Raw genomic sequence first — 12,089 nt, 5'->3', positions numbered from 1 at the left:
TATTTTTTATTTATTCGTAACCATTCTCCACGCAAAAATGAAACATGAATTTTCTTGAATTACAGCGTCAACTAGCAATAATCAAAACAAATGTTTGTGACAAAATGTACGTAGTTTTTTTATTTAGAATCTGATTTTGCAATAAAAATGGGAGTTCACATTTGAAATTTTAAAATTGCCTCCCGCCCCACCCCTAGGAGGCTGGGGTGGTTGGCTAATTTTAGCACCAGCAGATGTCCCCCTCGAAAATAATCAACATTGGATTCTACACATTTTTTCGTGTGAAGCTTATTTTTAGCGTTATTCTGGTTTGTCAACTTAAAATTTACACCCTGTATAAGAGTTTCGTTTTTACCGATTGAGGTTTGGACCTCTAAAAAAGAATATTAAGGGGCAGGAGGAACTACATTAATGTTGAACTTCGCATCATAATTTGGGGCCATAATTGGACGAACCAAGGAGAATATAACATGCAGACTTGCAAGCTGAAAGAGACCATTCCACTCCTACCAAACATAGGCCGTAATTTGAGGATGACAGCTCTGAGATCGCACGTCTGAAAAACAACGATGTGTGGAAGAGGACCATAGATTTTGTGGAAACCAAGTGAGAAGAGACGCGCACCATACGAGATGTGGTGTTAGAGAAGGATGCTGAGAGCCAAGTAGAGTGATAAGAAATGAAGAGGTTCTCCACTCAATCAGCGAGGAAAGGAATGTTTGGGAAGCGGCGACTAGGAGAAGGCTCATGATTATAGGACACTTGCAAGACATCGGGGAATAATTTGTGACGTTCTAGAGGGAGACATGAACAACCAACATCGTAAACGAAGACAGAGACTGGAATATTTGTAACAAATAATTAAGATGATGAAGTTATCACAGGCGATAAAGTCGTGGTGGGCGTTTAAAACAGGCAACTGGTGGAAAAAAATACTAGGGCGTCGCCGTAATGGAATGTCGGTAGAATAGCTATACTCTCTCCATCGTAAGAATAAAACTGAAGTTGCTTGAATCTCTTTGGATATCTGTCCTCTCACGTGGAGCGGAAGGCAAGCTATTTCCAGTACAGATAAGCAAGATCATAAGGATACGTTTTATGCTGTGTTAATCCGCGTCCACACTTGCGCGCCACGAACCCCGAGCGCCGCGCGGGATTAGCCGAGCGGTCAAGGGCGCTGCAGTCATGGACTGTGCGGCTGGTCTCGGCGGGGGTTCGAGTCCTCCCCCGGGCATGGGTGTGAGTGTTTGTCCTTTGGATAATTTAGGTTAAGTAGTGTGTAAGCTTAGGGACTGATGACCTTAGCAGTTAAGTCCCATAAGATTTCACACACATATGAACATTTGAAACCCGAGCGGTGCGCGAGCCGCACGCGCGCCGCTCGCCTTTCGTTCGTTGGATGATGATGATGATGATGATGATGATGATGATGATGTTCAGTTTGTGGGACGCTCAATTGCTCGGTTATCAGCGTCCGTACAAATTCTCAACCTTTGCTCAGTCTAGTCTCGCCACTTCCATGAATGATCGTTCGTTGGAATTGTGGGTTGCAACGAACCTCCGGCGATGCACAGCAAACCCACGAACATATAAATATTCAGTTTGCAGCCAAGCTGTAAACATGTCTACGCGACGAGAATATCTCGGGATTATGGTGATGAGTGGTGCGGCATTATTAGTGGCAAGATTGTGGAAAAACAAATGTTGGTGGCACACTGAAATTTATAAAAAAAGAAATAATGCAGAACTTATGAGGGATTTGAATTCACAACAAATAAGTGGTCAATATAAAAATTTCTGTCGAATGTCACCTGAGTGAAAATCTGCTGCAGAAGACTGGACCGCATTTTTCGAAAGAGGACACTAATTTCCGCAAGGCAATTTCCACTCAAGACAGGTGAGCATTAATATTTGTTGTACATAATTTGTTTACTTTTTGTTTATAATTCGCTGTGTATTTGTCGTCCGATCCTGCCCAAATAAGCAATGGTGGGCGTGGATATAAAAAAATTGACTGATCTACTATTTCTTAACACTTCCATTTCTTGCCACGCGAGATTCATTTACTAGCCTGTGGTATACTTTCATGATTTCTAAGCAATCTATTGGACTAATAGTAGCACATGTCTGTGCAACACTCATCCATGTGTTAACATATTAACACCGCTGTTTAACTCTTTTAATTTTGAAAGCTGTTTTATTTTTTAAATATATTTTATAAGTACATAATTAAACGCATTTTATACAAAATCATCAAAATCTGTTAAACTAAAGTTATGTTACACAAAATCCGAAAACTGTTGTGCAGTAATTGATGCAGCAGGAGATGGGTGAGAAGAGATAGGTGTCAAGGAATCAGAGGGCGATTTCACGGGAACAGGTACTGGTTGCAAAGTGTGCGAAACGTATTGTTGAGAATGTGTGGGGTGATACACCTTTCTGGAGACATTTGCCAGTTGTTGGAATGCTGAGCATTTGAAGCAGCCCAATCAAAATACCCTATATCGGCTTTCACAGGTACGTCAAACATGGCATGTCGTACCGATTTCTGCGTTTCAGGAGAATATTTCTTCACTTTTACAGCGACGTACGTAAAAAAGGCATCGATTTCGTCGGACGTGTTACACGGCTCTTTCTCCAATTTCTCTGCAGCAGTTTGTAAAATGTCAAACGCACTCCTCATCATTGGGTCGTTAGCGTGAGTTCAATTACGCTTAGTAGGTCTGGCAGTAGATGCTGACCCTGTCGGCTCTTGTTGGCTGCCTTTAGAAATGTTGAATCCTGACTCGATGTCATCTTCAGTTCCAATAATCTCATCCACTCCTGTAAATTACAACTAATAATAAAAGTAACCAATATTAATTACACTACTGGCCATTAAAATTGCTACACCAAGAAGAAATGCAGATGATAAACGGATATTCATTGGACAAATACACTCCTGGAAATGGAAAAAAGAACACATTGACACCGATGTGTCAGACCCACCATACTTGCTCCGGACACTGCGAGAGGGCTGTACAAGCAATGGTCACACGCACGGCACAGCGGACACACCAGGAACCGCGGTGTTGGCCGTCGAATGGCGCTAGCTGCGCAGCATTTGTGCACCGCCCCCGTCAGTGTCAGCCAGTTTGCCGTGGCATACGGAGCTCCATCGCAGTCTTTAACACTGGTAGCATGCCGCGACAGCGTGGACGTGAACCGTATGTGCAGTTGACGGACTTTGAGCGAGGGCGTATAGTGGGCATGCGGAAGGCCGGGTGGACGTACCGCCGAATTGCTCAAAACGTGGGGCGTGAGGTCTCCACAGTACATCGATGTTGTCGCCAGTGGTCGGCGGAAGGTGCACGTGCCCGTCGACCTGGGACCGGACCGCAGCGACGCACGGATGCACGCCAAGACCGTAGGATCCTACGCAGTGCCGTAGGGGACCGCACCGCCACTTCCCAGCAAATTAGGGACACTGTTGTTCCTGGGGTATCGGCGAGGACCATTCGCAACCGTCTCCATGAAGCTGGGCTACGGTCCCGCACACCGTTAGGGCGTCTTCCGCTCACGCCCCAACATAGTGCAGCCCGCCTCCAGTAGTGTCGCGACAGGCGTGAATGGAGGGACGAATGGAGACGTGTCGTCTTCAGCGATGAGAGTCGCTTCTGCCTTGGTGCCAATGATGGTCGTATGCGTGTTTGGCGCCGTGCAGGTGAGCGCCGCAATCAGGACTGCATACGACCGAGGCACACAGGGCCAACACCCGGCATCATGGTGTGGGGAGCGATCTGCTACACTGGCCTTACACCTCTGGTGATCGTCGAGGGGACACTGAATAGTGCACGGTACATCCAAACCGTCATCGAACCCATCGTTCTACCATTCCTAGACCGGCAAGGGAACTTGCTGTTCCAACAGGACAATGCACGTCCACATGTATCCCGTGCCACCCAACGTGCTCTAGAAGGTGTAAGTCAACTACCCAGGCCAGCAAGATCTCCGGATCTGTCCCCCATTGAGCATGTTTGGGACTGGATGAAGCGTCGTCTCACGCGGTCTGCACGTCCAGCACGATCGCTGCTCCAACTGAGGCGCCAGGTGGAAATGGCATGTCAAGCCGTTCAACAGGACTACATCCAGCATCTCTACGATCGTCTCCATGGTAGAATAGCAGCCTGCATTGCTGCGAAAGGTGGATATACACTGTACTAGTGTCGACATTGTGCATGCTCTGTTGCCTGTGTCTATGTGCCTGTGGTTCTGTCAGTGTGATCATGTGATGTATCTGACCCCAGGAATGTGTCAATAAAGTTTCCCCTTCCTGGGACAATGAATTCACGGTGTTCTTATTTCAATTTCCAGGAGTGTATATTATACTAGAGCTGAATGTGATTACATTTTCACGCATTTTGGGTGCATAGATCCTGAGAAATCAGTAGCCAGCACAACCTCCTCTGGAGGTAATAAAGGCATTGATACGCCTGGACATTGAATCAAACAGAGCTTGGATGGCGTGCACAGGTACAGCTGCCCATGCAGCTTCAACACAATACCACAGTTCATCAAGAGTAGTGACTGGCATATTGTGACGAGTCAGTTGCTCGGTCACCAATGACCAGACGTTTTCAATTCGTGAGAGATCTGGAGAATGTGATGGCCAGGGCAACAGTCGAACTTTTTCTGTATCCAAAAAGGCCCGTATAGGGTCTGCAACATTCGGTCGTGCATTATCCTGCTGAAATGTAGGGTTTCACAGGGATCGAATGAAGGGTGGAGCCACAGATCGCAACACATCTGAAATGTAACGTCAATGCGAACAAGAGGTGACCGAGACGTGTTGTAAGGTGTCAGGCAAATCCAACACCTTCCATGAAAACCCTGACATGATAAGCAAATCCAGTAGTATGGCACATAGCTCCGAATAAATCGTGACATTAAATTAACCAAAGTAATACGAGTAACGAGTGAGCAAATGGAATCCTCGTGCGGTCACACTCCATAGCGTGATTTTCCGACAAACAATGTTCAGCGACCGCCGACTTGCTCGGATACATTAGACGAGTGTGCCTCTGTTGTTCACGGCATCGATCCTCGACGGTACGCATCGTCTGACCAATATACGACTTGCCACATTGACACGAAATCTGGTACACGCCGTCCTTCCTCAAACCGAAGTCATCTTTGGTGCTCCCCACCAGTGCACGAGTTTTATTCGGAGGACAAAATACAGTTCCGATCCGGTGTTTCTTCAGAATGCCGGCGATTTTCCCCGAGAGTGCGCCTGTGTATGGAATAAATGCACTGCCTACCTCCTCCCTCGTGACTTCATCCATCTCAACAGGTTGTGATGCAGTGGTTGGGCGGAGAGCACGTTGGATCTGCCACTCTGAGTACCCATTTTTTCGAAATACAGCTCTCAGATGTTCCAATTCCTGGGGTAGACTCTCTGTGTCAGAGATAGTGCGCGCCCTATGTACTAGAGTTTTAAGTACCCCATTCCTCTGTGAAGGGTGGTGGCAGCTGTCTGCATGCAAATACAGATCAGTGTGTGTTGTCTTTCGATACACCCCATGACCTAGGGTGCCGTCAGCCCTCCTCCTGACCAAGACGTCAAGGAAAGGTAATTTACCCTCCGTTTCAGTCTCCATGGTGAATTTGATGTTGGGGTGTATGGAGTTTAGACGTGTAAGGAAGTCAAGGAGTTTATCCATACCATGTGGCCAGATGACGAACGTGTCGTCCACGTAACGGAAAAAGAAAGTAGGTTTCCATTCGGATGACGACAGGGCTTCCTCCTCGAAGTTCTCCATGTACAAATTCGCTACCAGCGGTGAGAGTGGGCTACCCATGGCGACTCCTTCCGTTTGTTCGTAGTATTCTCCATTAAAAAGAAAATACGTGGAAGTCAAGACATGCCTAAAAAGTTCAGTTGTATTCTCGTCAAACCTCTGACCAATCAACTAGCGACTCTCGCAGGGGTACCCTCGTAAACAAGGAAACGACTTCAAAACTCACCATGATATCTGACTCATTCAACCTGAAGCTATCAAGGCGTTTAACAAAATCCACGGAATTACGGATGTGATGAGGTCATTTACCCACATGAGGACTTAATATTCCCGTCAGGTATTTGGCCAACAAATATGTAGGTGCCCTGATGTTGCTGACAATGGGGCGTAATGGTACCCCCTCTCTGTGAACCTTCGGGAGTCCATATATTCTAGGCGGTACCGGACCTTGGGGTAACAATTTCTTAGCGTCACCCTCCTGTAAATCTGCGTCCTTGAGAAGAACCCTCGTCTTGTTCTCCACCTTCTTTGTAGGGTCAACGCTGATCTTCCGGTAGGAATCGTCATTTAGCAGGCTCTGCATCTTATCAGTGTAGTCCTTATGGGAGACAACAACTGTAGCATTGCCTTTGTCAGCCGGTAAGACAACAATTTCAGAGCGTTCCCTCAGATCACGAATGGCCGCCCTCTCTTCACTGCTGATATTTGACTTCATCGGCTTGGATTTCGTCAACGCACGACAAGTTTCACGACGTATTTCCTCGGCCAATTCTGGCGGAAGTCGAGCTGCAACCTGTTCAACAGCACTAACAATTTCTGCGACCGGAGTGAACTTGGGGGTGGGAGCGAAGTTGAGACCTTTCTGCAAAACCGAGACCGCATCATCACTCAACACCATGCCACTGAAATTGATGAAAGTCTTGCACGGAACCTGCAGAGATGGTTTGTCAAGGAGACGTGAGAACTTAGCTGTTTGACGTCCCGTAGCCTTCTTATGGGCGGAATTAGCTGACACCCAGGTGACATCATCAATCCAATCCCAGGAAAAAGAAGTGAACTTCGTAGCCAGTTGCAAATGTAATTTGAGTAATTCCTGTGAGATAAACTCAAGGCTCCGGCGGGTGAATTGCACTCTCTCACGTACCAATGCGAGGCTGGCTCGTTTCTTGATTCTCTTAGCTGTTGCAGAATCGAGGTGATGCATAACCTTAGCAAAATTTGGAACAACATTCTCGGAACGACATCTCTTTAGAAAGGCAAGAGTACTTAGCAAACGACATCTACGGTGGCGCAACTTTTCAAATTTCTTCATGCTGCGATACATCTCCTCCCCGTAAAGGTGTATGATGTGCTCCTTGAGTTTCTCCCGGCGTATTTGATAATCAAAATATCCACGGGTGTACTGCCGGTCTATAGTGTCCAACGGGCACAATATTTCGGCGATCAAACATGTCGCCATCATTAGGTGAACTGACGGACTGAGCTCCTGTGAACGCGCCGGCACGGAGATCCGTACGCTATGGCTGCTCAGGGGGAACTGGGTTCGGCCGCGGCGGCGGCCGATTTAAATACCCTCCGCCCTTTTACTTCAAGTGGCAAATGTGAATACCATGAGCTTTAATTGACGATCGACACTACTAATACGCAAAAAGGAGGTGTAACAGATGAGACTTCTGCAGTTCTGAGTGAAGCTTTATGCGCTGTTATGCGGCATCGCGTGCGTTCATTACCTTGTTGGTGTTCGTCAGGGGGCGGCGCTCAGCACAGCTCCGCTCACCTCGCCGTCTCCGAAGTAGCTCCTCTCCTAATTCTCCTTACTACAATTTACCGAAGTTGGTTTAAAAAAAACTATCTGGCTGTGTTTTCATCTGACCATTCAGGGTCTCAATGTTAACCTTAAGCTGCGCCTACAAAAATTCTGTCTGTCCAATGAGAAACGTTATACTATTCGTGGTGGGGCAATGTTTTAAAGTTTGCAACGTAACAGAGATGCGATAAAGTCTCACGCTAAAACCTGCAGCTGGTGTGTCCCTTTTTGTGTTATCGTAAGATCTATACTGTTTTTCTGGAGGGCTGTAGCTTTTAACTTGGGCTGAGGGGTGGTCCTTGACGTAACAGAGACGCGGAAACGTCTCGCGCTAAAACGTGTTGGTGGTGTGGTCTTAGCGGTAGGCTGGCGACGTGGGTGTCCAGTCCGTCCCTTATCGTAGGGCCTTCTAGCTTAACACGGTTCTGCTCTTGGCTTCTGTCCTCGTTTCTCCCCTCGTAACTGCGCCTGTCTCACAGTGGGAAGGTATGACATGCATTTAGGCATTCTTGTGTTAGTCTGTGGTATTCCATTTACAGACGTCGAGATACTGGGACAGCGTTGTTAGAGAGGCCATCGAAATTCGCACCAATGACGACCTCATAAACCGTGACTGTGGCTATAATCTTAGCAAGGCTTGGGAACCAGCGATTGGGTTAATCAAGAGTAAATCGAGCAAACGCATAGTTGTGACGACCACGGCGGACAGAGCCATCACACCGACGTCATCTCAGACGCCGTCGCAATCTGTTCCACAGCGCTACCGTGGCGCGGGGCGCGGACGGCGGAGGGAGCGCGGACGGCGGAGGGAGCGCGCCGCGAGCGGAGGGTATTTAAATCGGCCGCCGCCGCGACCGAACCCAGTTCCCCCTGAGCAGCCATAGCGTACGGATCTCCGTGCCGGCGCGTTCACAGGAGCTCAGTCCGTCAGTTCACCTGATGATGGCGACATGTTTGATCGCCGAAATATTTTGCCCGTTGGACACTATAGACCGGCAGTACACCCGTGGATATTTTGAGTAACGTAGTAGTTTTCCAGTCACCAAAACAATTATTAGTCCTGTTTTACAAATATAATATACAAACTCAACCCCCCCCTCCGATGGTTGAAGTAAGTTTAAGTACGATTTCTGTTTCAGCTACCTGCGACACGTGCAGCTTGGCAGGAAGTAAGCAATAGATTTGAATCACGTTGGAACCTGCCTCACTGTGTTGGTGCTCTGGACGGGAAACATGTTGTTTTGCAAGCTCCAAAGAACTCGGATACAGAGTACTTCAATTATAAATCCAGCTTAAGTATTGTGCTTTTTGCATTAGTGGACGGGAATTGTAACTTTATGTGTGCTGACGTGGGATGCCAAGGGAGAATTTCGGAGGGGGGAATTTTTCAAGGGAGCAAGCGACATAGTATGGTGACTCGGAGCATATTGGGACTTCCGGTAGCGGAACCACTTCCAGGGAGTTCTATGCAAATACCTTATTTCTTTGCAGGTGATGGTGCATTTGCTCTAAGTGAAAACCTCATGAAGCCACTCTGGAGACTTTGCCAAAGGAACTCCTCACAGAATTTTTAATTATCGCTTGAGTAGGGCCCGATGAATAGTCGAGAACGCCTTCGGTATATCAAGTTCAGTATTTCGGGTACTACGAAAACCTATGTTTTTGGCACCTGAAAAAGCCGAGGTGATAGTGATGGCAGTCATTTTTTTACTCAATTATCTAAGGACCCATTCGCCAAATTCATAAACTCCTGCTGGCATTGACCATGAAGAGAATTGAGTTTTAGTTGAAGGGTCATGGAGGGTCCAGGGAGAAGATAATATGACTTCTTTGTTACCACTGAGACATGTCCCCTGACGATCCACAAATTAGTTTTAAAAAATTAGGGATGAAGTAGCGGATTATCGTATGAAAGAAGGATTCCTACAATGGCAACACCAATATGCTTGAGTACATCAACATTTTATTACCGTCGTAAGTTGTTTTCTTGGTACGTCCCTGTCCTCCAGAAACTTGAAAGCTTCATAAGCAAACCACCTTTTTATGTAAATCTCGTCTCTTCCTGAAACAATAAAATATAGAACGTGATAAAACCATGTTAAAAGAAACACAGACCTGTACAGAACTTATGATTGTTATTATAAAAGTTTTTGTGATGTATGTAAATTAATCACTTAGAAATGAAAATAAAGCTTATTATTTGATGATACGATTCATTTTCTTAATGTATTTTTTCCGATTACAAAATTCTTCGCCGGCCGGGGTGGCCGAGCGGTTCTAGGCGCTACAGTCTGGAACTGCGCGACCGCTACGTTCGCAGGTTCGAATCCTGCCTCGGGCATGGGTGTGTGTGATGTCCTTAAGTTAGTTAGGTTTAAGTAGTTCTAAGTTCTAGGGGACTGATGACCTCAGAAGATAAGTCCCATAGTGCTCAGAGCCATTTGAACCATTTGAACAAAATTCTTCGAATAATAATAAATGACAGTTGTGATCGGCCACATCGCTAAACTTGTCATTTAATTTAATTATCACAATTAAGAGATTTAGGTACATAATATCTTATTTGCTGCACAACTTACCTTTTCCTGTTCCTGTGCTGTTTTTCAGTTTCCCTTCTCCCGTGGGCGTGAAGACAGCAAAGATATTGTTTTGTGCACTGGTCCGCAGATACATCCATTTCCGTAGATATTTCTCGCTAAGCATCTGCTTTCATGTGTTTCCTGTAATGAACTTTATGCTGAGGATTCCAAAGAGTGGATTGTTTTCTATATTCATCAATTAGTTTAATTAAAGTCATTTTCGACCACTTCATGTTTAACCACTGGAAAATCAATCACAAATTCCGTTTATTGAAGCCTGACAATAATCTAAAGATATTAATTAAAATGTAATATTTTAGTTCAACTTAAAAATCCCTGTGCCGGCCGCGGTGGTCTCGCGGTTCTAGGCGCGCAGTCCGGAACCGTGCGACTGCTACGGTCGCAGATTCGAATCCTGCCTCGGGCATGGATGTGTGTGATGTCCTTAGGTTAGTGAGGTTTAAGTAGTTCTAAGTTCTAGGGGACTAATGACCACAGCAGTTGAGTCCCATAGTGCTCAGAGTCATTTGAATCATTTTTTTTAAAATCCCTCTTTTCTCATTAATATCTTGCAAAACAATTCTCAAATACGCGCTAAAAACGGCAAACCTTTCGCGCTCCTGTCCAAATCTGAACTGCGAGCATTCAAAGTGTCCGTTGGAAAAACTCCAAATATGACGAATTCAATGCGCACAAGAAGCGTGCGAGTCGCGCAGCGCGCTATTGTGGACGCACCTTTACACGCACATAGACTGAGCTATAACACGGGACAACAGCTTTAGCGGGGCATTTAACTTGGGACAGCACTGGCCAGCCAGCTGGTCCAATTAACCTACAATGATGCGTACAGTTGCAGTTCAGATGTAAGAAGAGACGAACAGAGATGCAATATAGCTTCGAATGTCATTTAATTTTTAAAGAGAATGAAATAATATTCGGCAGAAATGAAAATAAAGCTTATTATTTGACGATACGATTCATTTTCTTAATGTATTTTTTCCGATTACAAAATTCTTCGCCGGCCGGGGTGGCCGAGCGGTTCTAGGCGCTACAGTCTGGAACCGCGCACTTCTTAGATGACTACACGGAACGCATAAACTGCTCACCTAACACAGTATTTTAATTATAAACAAGAGTGAGAAAATTCCTAAATTAAACACAGGATATTTTTTTTGTGAGCTATGTGTGATGCAAAAGCATACTGCAGGGAATTCGCTGTATTGTTGAATACTGAATGCACTGGAGGTATTAATTACAGTCAGTCGTCTGGTAATCTCTGAGCTCCTTCCTTATCTAAGCCGGAGCAATACATTTCTGTTGATAACGAGCCTATCAACAATAGAATCCAGGAAGCCAACCAGGCGCCGCATTTTCTCCTCTTCTTTTATGATGAGCGCCAGCGTTCGGCAGCGATACGTGACAATCCTGTGGTGCGTTAGTTCCAGTACGTCTGGCAGTTTTGAGTCTTTTTACGTCACGCGGCAAATCCCTTAACTTGGATCCAGATCAGTTCAAATGTGTGTGAATTCCTAAGGGACCAAACTGCTGAGACGATCGGTGCCTAGACTTGCACACTACTTAAACTAACTTATACTAAGAACAACACACACACTCATGCCCGAGGGAGGACTCGAACCTCCGGCGGGAGGGGCCGCGCAATTCGTGACATGGCGCCTCAAACCATGCGGCCACTCCGCGCGGCCAGATCAGTTCTGTTGGGTTCATATTGTAATAGTTCAGTGGCAAATGTAAAAATGCAGCGTTTGTATGGTGTGCTGGATGCTGTGAAAATGATTGTTTTACATGTTTCTACGACACTTATAACTCCGGTTCGTGTGAGACTACATCTGTGGTATAAAATGGTGGACATAATACAAATAAAGAGTATTTAGTTTTTAAATTTATTCTAAAAACTGATTTGTT

This window comes from Schistocerca gregaria, chromosome 2 (assembly GCF_023897955.1).
Source record: "Schistocerca gregaria isolate iqSchGreg1 chromosome 2, iqSchGreg1.2, whole genome shotgun sequence".
In the NCBI taxonomy this organism is placed as follows: Eukaryota; Metazoa; Arthropoda; class Insecta; order Orthoptera; family Acrididae; genus Schistocerca; species Schistocerca gregaria.
Note: the sequence above shows the minus strand (reverse complement) of the source record.